The following is an 8869-nucleotide window of genomic DNA, read 5'->3' as shown; positions in this document are numbered from 1 at the left end:
ATAGGGAAACTGAGTTTAGGTTTACAAGGGAGCGGGGTAGTTTTGTGTTTTGGTTTTTGGGCCTTCATAGCAGGCAAGGGAGGTTCTTGTAGTAATAAGGGATGTTAGGGGTGAGAAAAGGGTGGCTAAAGGGGATGTGAGAGGTAAAATATAGCAAAGAAATTGAAATTTTAAGGCGGTAAGCGGCTTTAAGAGACATCTGTGGGCGGCAGTGAGTACTTTTCTGTATGGAGAGGTTACAGTTACCGACGGACGAGCGGGAGGTGGGCAGCGAGAGTACTGGCAGTGCTGGTAGTGAAATAGACGGGGAAGAAATTTCCAAAGGGACAGGACGGCCAGTTGTGCGTGGCCCGGCGGCAAGTGGCGCGTCAGGGAAGGGAAAGATTCGGAGCGGAAGAAGCGATCAGGCAAGGGAGAGAGCGTCTAGGGCAAGTGAGGGAGGGAAAGTCTAGGGCAAGAGGAAAAGGGAAAGCAAACAGAGTCCGAAGAAAAGCGCGCTAGAGAGTCCCTTTAAAAAAAGCGTACGAACACGTAGGTCACTCTCCCCCCAAATGGAGGGGCAGACGGAGAAGGAGGCTATCGGGGAATATAAGAAACAGAGAGGTAGATGAAGAGGAGCTGAATGACGAGGAGGTAGAGAAGCAGATAGGAGAGTTGAAAAAATCGAAGGCAGTAGGGATTGACGGGGTAGAGAACGAAGCGTGGCTGTTTGACACACAAGAGGTAAGGCAGAGGCTTGACAGTACCACTGTATAAGAAAGGGGATAAGGAGAGGCAGGAAAATTATAGAGGAATTACGCTCATGAATACTGCGAACAAAATATACGCGATGGTGTTAGCAGATAGGCTGCGAAAGAATGTTGAGGGGAAAGGAATATTGCCGGAGACGCAGGCGGGCTTTAGAGAGAGAAGGAGCACTATTGACAATATTTACGTCTTGCAACACGTGATGGATAGAGAATTAACCAAAAAAGTGCCAAAGTGTACGCGTTTTTGTAGATCTAAAGAGCACGTTCCCTTCAATGGATAGGGGGAGGTTGTGGGAGGTAATGGTAGAAAGGGGAGTGAAGAGGGGCCTGATCGAGAGGGTAAGGAGGTATATGAGGAGACGAAAGATAGGGTGAGAGGAGGAGAGGGAATCTCGGAAGGGTTCTGGATGAATAGGGGGTTGTGGCAAGGGTGCCCGCTTAGCCCACCGCTTTTTGCAATTTTGATCGCGGATATGGAAAGTAAGCTAGCGGCCGGAGTGGTAGGAGGAGTTAGGGTAGGAGGAGTCAGGATATGGTCACTCGCATATGCAGATGACGTAGTGCTGTTAGCAAAGAGCGAAGGGGCTTTAAAGTAGATGATGAAGAGGTTGAGACGTTACTTGGACAAGAATAGGTTAGAGTTAAATGCGGACAAGTCGAAGGTTATGGTGTTCAGCAAAGGAGGTGGGAGAGATGGGGGGGAGTGGGAGTGGAAGGGAATAGCGGTACAAGAGGTAAAAGATTTTGTGTACCTCTGAGCTTCCTGTTTCGAAGAAATGGGGGAGTGGATGGTCATATGAAAGAGAGAGTGAGAAGGGCAAATGTGGTGATGAAGCAGATGTGGGGGCTGTGGAAGAGATTCTTCGCAGATGATTTTGAAAAAAGAATAAAATTGTTTGATTCGCTAGTGATGAGTCTTATTTTACGGAGTGGAGGTGCGGGATTGGAAGGTAAGTGAGGAGGTAAATAGTGTACAGGAGAGGTATGTAAAGTGGATACTGGGGTTGGCAAGAAATACGCCGAACTATATTGTCAGGAGGGAGACAGCAAGAACGAGTTTAGGGATTATAACGAGGAGTCGAGCGTGTAAATATGAGAAGAAATTTTTGGAAGAGGGGGGAAGTACATTGATTAGGGAGTGTTGGTTGGAAAAGGTGAACAGACGTAATGGTGCAAAGATGGAGGTGGAAAGAGAAAGATATTTTAGAACGAAAGGATTGCAGATGGATGAAGTTAGCAGAATCCACGACGAAGAAAGGAAGGTATATGAGTTGGTTCAAAAGAATGGCTTGGAGAAAGAGAAGGTAGAAGGAGAGGAGAGAATAAAAGAGCCAAGGAATAACGGAAACTATGTGTGGATTATGCCAAGGGAGAGAGCGCACTATTTGTGTAAGAAAGGAGAGCAAGGAAGTCAGGAACTTATAGCGAGAATGAGGTTCAGTTGCATGGAGAATTATAATAGGTTCTGGATTTCTAGAGAGAAGAGAATGTGTGAATTGTGCTGGAAAGGGGATGCAAAATTGGAGCATTGGTTGAAGGAATGTGAAGAGGTGGAAAGGAGGGGTATAAGTATGGAGGTATTGTTGCATGAAAGGGGTGACAAAAGGGCAGTAACATGGGTGAAAGGGGTGTTAGGTAAGATAGAGAAGAAGAGAAGAAAGGAGGAAGAGGAATGGAGAAGGAAAGATTATAAATGGAAGAGGAAGTAGATGTAAGAGAAATGTAAATATTGTAAATAGTATTTAAGTATTAGATGTTAGCCGCGGAGACAGAGGCTGGTAATGCGAGGCATAGTGATAAAAGAACTAAATGCGTGCGAGTCGAGGCGAAGCGCAACAAGGAAGGTTAGGCTATAGGAGCGAGCGGATTAGTTATAAGGTATGGATGGATAGTACTTTGTAAGACGTAATTATAGGAAAATTCTGTAAAAAATGGAAGTGTAAGCAAGTCAATTTTTTAAAGCCAACAGGCTGAAAAATAAACGTATAAATAAATAATAATAAATAAATCTAAAATTAATTTATCCTAACTAGGAATCTAAGAAAACATTTTCTATTATCTTGAAAACTTTTAAATTTTCCAATACCTTACAAACTATTTTCTCAATATTTTCAAAGACCTATATTTTTGTTCTATTTTTTGAAATTTTTAATTACAAAATTATTTTTTGTCTTTTGAAATTTTTTAATACCTCATGAAGTTATTCGAATTTTTTAAATAATTTCGCAATCTTGCAAAACAGAAAAATATCATTCTCAAATCTTTTACATTCTTGTTCTACATATAATTGGATATTTGTTGAAATCTTTCTAACGTAAGTTAAAAATTGTTTTTCTAAGTTTTCAATCATTTTTAATTGATCTTAAACATATTCGGATTTTTCTAAATTATGTCAGCTTGGAAATTTGCCCAATTTTTCTCTAACCTCTTCTCAATTCCTTTGCGTATTTTGCGGTAATTATTTTAAATGTTTTAAAATATTTTTGGATACTTTCTTAAAATTAATTTTTAAAAATAAGAAATCAATTAATTTCTTTCCTGTATTAGCATAAGAAATATTTTATTTTCTTTAAATGATTGAAAATTCTTACAAAACTTTCAAATTTCATTTGAAAATCATGAAAAAACTTCATTTTGTTTAAAATTGCTTGAAATTTTTTCCAATTACAACTTCTTTTTTAATTTGATTAAAACTTTTAAAACTTTGAAACATATTTTAAAATAATTCAAAGATTTCATAATATTTTTAAACGACTGAAAAATTCTAAAAAATAACATTTCTGACACTGTAAAATACCCAAATTCCGATTATTTATTAAAAATACAATAATGTAATATTTTATACAAAAATAATTTTTGATGTTTAAAGTTTCTAATATTATTGCTTAAATTGAAAGTAATAATAATTGGAAAGTCTATATTTCTCGTTAACATTTTTTTCAATTATTGTTATTTTAAATTGTAACAATAATTTCAAAAACTCTAAACATTAGGAAATTAGGAACTTTACAATCCGGAAATTTTATAGTGTCGGGAATTATATTCTTAGGTATTTTTCAATACACCCATTTTTGCGGGAATTTTATTTTTTGGAAATTTTTTTATTGGAAAATTTTATTCTTCGGGAATTTTACAGCGTGAATCGTGAATTTTATTAATTGTAAATTTTGAAAATTCGGTAAGGTTATAAACTGTGTGTGAATTTTATTATTGGGGAATTTTCCAAATCGAGAATTTTACTATTTGGTGAATTTTGAAACCCCTATAAGACTATAAACTCAGTGGAAATTTTATCATTTGGGAATATACTGATTTGGGAATTTTTCAATCCGGCAATTTATTATTTGGGAATTTTATTATTCGAAAATTTCATTATTCGGGAATTGCACAATGGCGGAAATTTAATTTTTTGGAATTTGACAGTGTTACCATTTTCTAACTCTAATTTTATTACTTCGGCTATTTTTCAATTCTGGGATTTGAATATTAGAAATTTTTATTATTCGTGAATTTTCTATTTCGAAAATTTTGTTATTTGGGAATTTTCCAATTCGGGAATTTCACAGGGTCGTGAATTTTATTTTTCTGAATTTTTCATTCGTTTTATTTATGGAAGCGCATTATATATTCCGGGAATATTCCAATTCGAGAATTTTGTTTTCTAAAATCTTATTATTCGGGAATTTTCCTATTCGGATATTTTATTATTTGGGAATTTTAAAAACTCAGTAAGGTTATAAACTGTGTGGGAATTTTGTTAGTCGGGAATAGACCGATTTGGGAATTTTTTAATCTGGGAATTTGTTATTTGGAAATTTCATTCTTCGCAAATTTTATTATTCTGGAATTTTTAATTTCGTGATTTGTATTATTCGGGAATTTTGCAGGGTCGCCAATTAAATTTTTTGAAAATTTGAAGGCGCCCCATTTTCCGTCGGAAATTTTATTATTCGAGAATGTACCAATTCCGGAATTTTATGTTTCAAAAATCTTATTATTCGGAAATTTTCCAATTCGGAAATTTTATTATTCGGGAATTTCCCAACTCGGAAATATTATTTTTCGAGAAATTTCTAAAACGAGAATCTTATTATTCGGAAATTTTTAATTTTTCGATTTTTATTATTCGAGAATTTTAAAGTGTCGGGAATTTTATTTTTCTGAATTTTTCAGTCGTCCCATTTTCGCACGGGAATTTAATTTTCCGGGAATATTCCAATTCGAGAATTTTATTTTTTGAAAATCTTAATAATCGAGAATTTTTCTATTTGGATATTTTATTATTTGGGAATTTTGAAAACTCGGTATGCTTATAAACTTTTGTGGGAATTTTGTTATTCAGGAATAGACCGATGTGGGAATTTCCTAATCTGGGAATTTTATTATTAGGAAACTTTATCATTCCAGAATTTTTCATCTCGGAAATTTTATTGTACGTGAATTTTCCAGTTCGGGAATTTTACAGTGTCAGGAATTTTCTTTCGGGAATTTTTCAGGGATCCCATTTTCTGTTGGGAATTTATTACTCGAGAATTTTATTATTCGAGAATTTTATTATTCGCGAAATTTCAAATTCGGGAATTTTATTTTTCAGAATTGCTCAATCATCCCATTTTTTATCGGTAAATTTCAAATTCGGGAATTTTCTTTTTGAGAATTGTTCAGTCATCCAATTTTTTATCGGAAATTTTATTATTCGATAATTTCATTCATCGAAAATTTTATTATTCGGGAATTTTACAGTCTCGGGAATTTTATTTTTTGGAATTTTTCGGTCGTCTTATTTTCTGTCCGAAATTTTATTATTTGGGAGTTTTGGAAATTCGAGAATTTCACAGGGTCGGGAATTTATATTTTCTGAATTTTTCAGTCGTTTTATTTATGGAAGGGCATTTTATTTTCCGGGAATATTCCAATTCGATAATTTTATTTTCTAAAATCTCATTTTCCGGGAATTTTCCTATTCGGTTATTTTATTATTTGTGAATTTTAAAAACTCAGTAAGATTATAAACTGTGTGGGAAGTTTGTTATTTGAGAATAGACCGTCCTATTTTCGCACGGGTATTTCATTTTCCGGGAATATTCCAATTCGAGATTTTTTTTTTTTTTTGAAAATCTTATTATTCGGGAATTTTCCTATTAGGATATTTTATTATTTGGGAATTTTGAAAACTCGGTGTGCTTATAAAATTTTGTGGGAATTTTGTTGATCAGAAATAGACCGACGTGGGAATTTTTTAATCTGGGAATTTATTATTCGAGAATTTTATTATTAGGAAACTTAATCATTCCGGAATTTTTCATCTCGAAAATTTTATTGCTCATGAATTTTCCAATTCGGGAATTTTTCAGGGATCCTATTTTCTGTTGGGAGTTTATTACTCGAGAATTTTATTATTCGAGAATTTTATTATTCGAAAATTTTATTAGTCGAGAATTTTATTATTCGGGAAATTTTAAATTCGGGAATTTTCTTTTTCAGAATTGTTCAGTCATCCCATTTTTATCGGTAATTTTATTATTCAATAATTTCATTAATCGAAAATTTTATTATTTGGGATTTTCGGAATTTCGGTAAGATTATAAACTGCGTGGGAATTTTATTATTCCAAAATTTTCCAATTCGGTGATCTTACATTATCGGGAATTTTATTTTCTGGGATTTTGTAGTAGTGTCTGAAAAATAGTCTTTTAAAATTAAACCTAACTGAATCAAAATTTTTCCCAGAAATCTTTATTGTCATTTTCCAAAATGATAAGAACATAATTGTTTCCCAATATTAAGAAAAAATCACAATTAATATTTTGTATATAACCAATCACGTTTAAAAACTTTCAGAAATAAATTCTGGCAGCAAATAAAACCACTTTTCTAAAAATTTTGATTCATTAAAATTTGATGGTTTAGAAAATTCCTCATTTTTATTAACCTCATTTAAAATTTACAATTCAAAATTTCTCTTTTAGACAAAAATTTTTTAAGAAGAATGAAAACATGGGAAAGAACCTTTTAAAATCTAAAGTCATATTCACACAGTTTGCAACTAATCAGTTAGTAAACAACAGTGATTGCGAAGTTTTCGAAACTTTCGATTAACCTTTTTTCAAGGCGAAATGACTATGAAAAATGCTTGAAAATTCAAAAATAAGCAGGAAATGTTTTTAAAAATTTATTTTATTTATTTCCTCAAAAAAACATGTATATCAACTTTTCAATTGAATTTCTGTAATAATAATTTATAATTTATTCTACTGCTTATTTTTTGTCAATCTTCCTGATTCCATTTTAAAAATTACGTGACCTCCACCTACATGAGATATTTACAAGTTATTGCTCAAGAATGGAAAAATGTTAAAAATGTCACAATTCTTCTATTTTACCTATCTTCATTATTTATGCAAATAATCTTAGTCGCATGTACTAAAAAAATGATACATACTTCGATAAAACTAAACACACAAAATCACTCACCTGACAATTCAAGAATTTCGAGACCAGGGTTACTTATCAAAACAAGGTCATCAAACATTTTTTCAATAGAAAAAAAAATAACTTAAAATTGAAACATTGGAATAAACATCTTGTTTTCCTAATATTCGCAAATATTTAAAAAAGACCCAGTTGTGAAAAAATGATTAAATTCTTTAGAATTAATTTCTAAATGTTTCTAAACATTATTAAAAGAAGATAATTAAATTGTAAATTATTGTTTAATATTGAGAAATATTTTTCTTCTTTAAAATACTTCTACCACACTATAATTTCGTTAATTTTTCAAACTTTTAAAGAGACAAGAAAAATTAAATAATAAATTTTTAATAAATTAAACGATTTTGAGATTAAATAATCTCAATATAATAATTAATTCCTAATGAATTCTAAGAGCAAATTGAAAAAGGTAAAAAAAACTTTTGAAATTATTTTCGAAAATTTGGAAAAAAAGGCTTTAAAACAAAATTTCGCCATAATATATGATTTTACAAACAAATTTTAGTGAATTTAAGGGATACATGCAAGTTTTGAAACGATTAAAAAATAATGATTACTGATAAGGTATTTTAGATATTTTGTAAGGTTTCTGAAAAATGAAAAAGGTTCTTTAGGTTTCAAGGTAAAATTAAACTGATTTTTTATTTTCGAAAATTAATTTTAAGGCATCATTTGGAAAGATTTCAAAGCATTTCAAAAGATTTTTAAAATTGTCAAAGTTGAATCCGTAAGAATATAAGATAATTTTTTTCATTTTGCAGAACGAACAAAAAATTTGACGAAAACTTTTAATAATTTAAAAATATTAAAAGATATAACAATTATTAAATAATTACAAAATAATTTTTTGAAGATTTGTGGGAACATTTTTTACGATTTTTCCTAATATTTTGTAAAATCCCGTGAAATAAGAAATAAATTGTAATCTTCTAGATTCTTTTTTCATATATCTGAAATCTTCAAAAATCTTCTGAATTTTCCTAGAATTCCTAGCAAAATTTACTTGATTTTAAGGCGATTTTTCAACAATTGAAATCATTTTTCAAAAATTGAAGAAACATTCAAAAATCGTTTCTAATTTTCTTTCAAAGCCTAGGAAAATTTGGAAGATTTTAAAGAATTTTTTGCATTTTTAATGATTTTTCAAAGTTTCAAGAAAATTTTGATTCAGCTAATAATAATTTTAAAAATGTAGGAAGTTTTAAATAAATTTTAAATATTTCCAAACTTGAATTTCCGAAAATTTTCCAAATATTTTGTATTTCCTCCAAATTTCTAAGAGTCCTCAATATCTTTTAGAAAGGTTCGATTTTTTTAAATATTTGTATAATCCTGTAAAATTAAATTAAATCTTTCAGTCTTTTTGACTTAAAATTAAGCTTCCATTCACTTAATCCATTTTTATTAAAAAATGTGTATTTTTATTTGAGAATTTACCTTTTCTAGTTAAAACTTCATGTTTTTTGAAATTATTCATCTCTTTCGTTTGAAATCGAACTTTTTCTGTTGAAATTGTCGTCTTTTTTTAACTAATTTTTTTTTCTGAAAACTACACTATTAATTAATTTTTTAATTGACAATTAATTTTTTTCTATTTGAAAACTTAACTTTTTGGTGGTATATTCAAT

The sequence above is a fragment of the Belonocnema kinseyi genome, chromosome 7 (assembly GCF_010883055.1).
Source record: "Belonocnema kinseyi isolate 2016_QV_RU_SX_M_011 chromosome 7, B_treatae_v1, whole genome shotgun sequence".
Taxonomy (NCBI): domain Eukaryota; kingdom Metazoa; phylum Arthropoda; class Insecta; order Hymenoptera; family Cynipidae; genus Belonocnema; species Belonocnema kinseyi.
Note: the sequence above shows the minus strand (reverse complement) of the source record.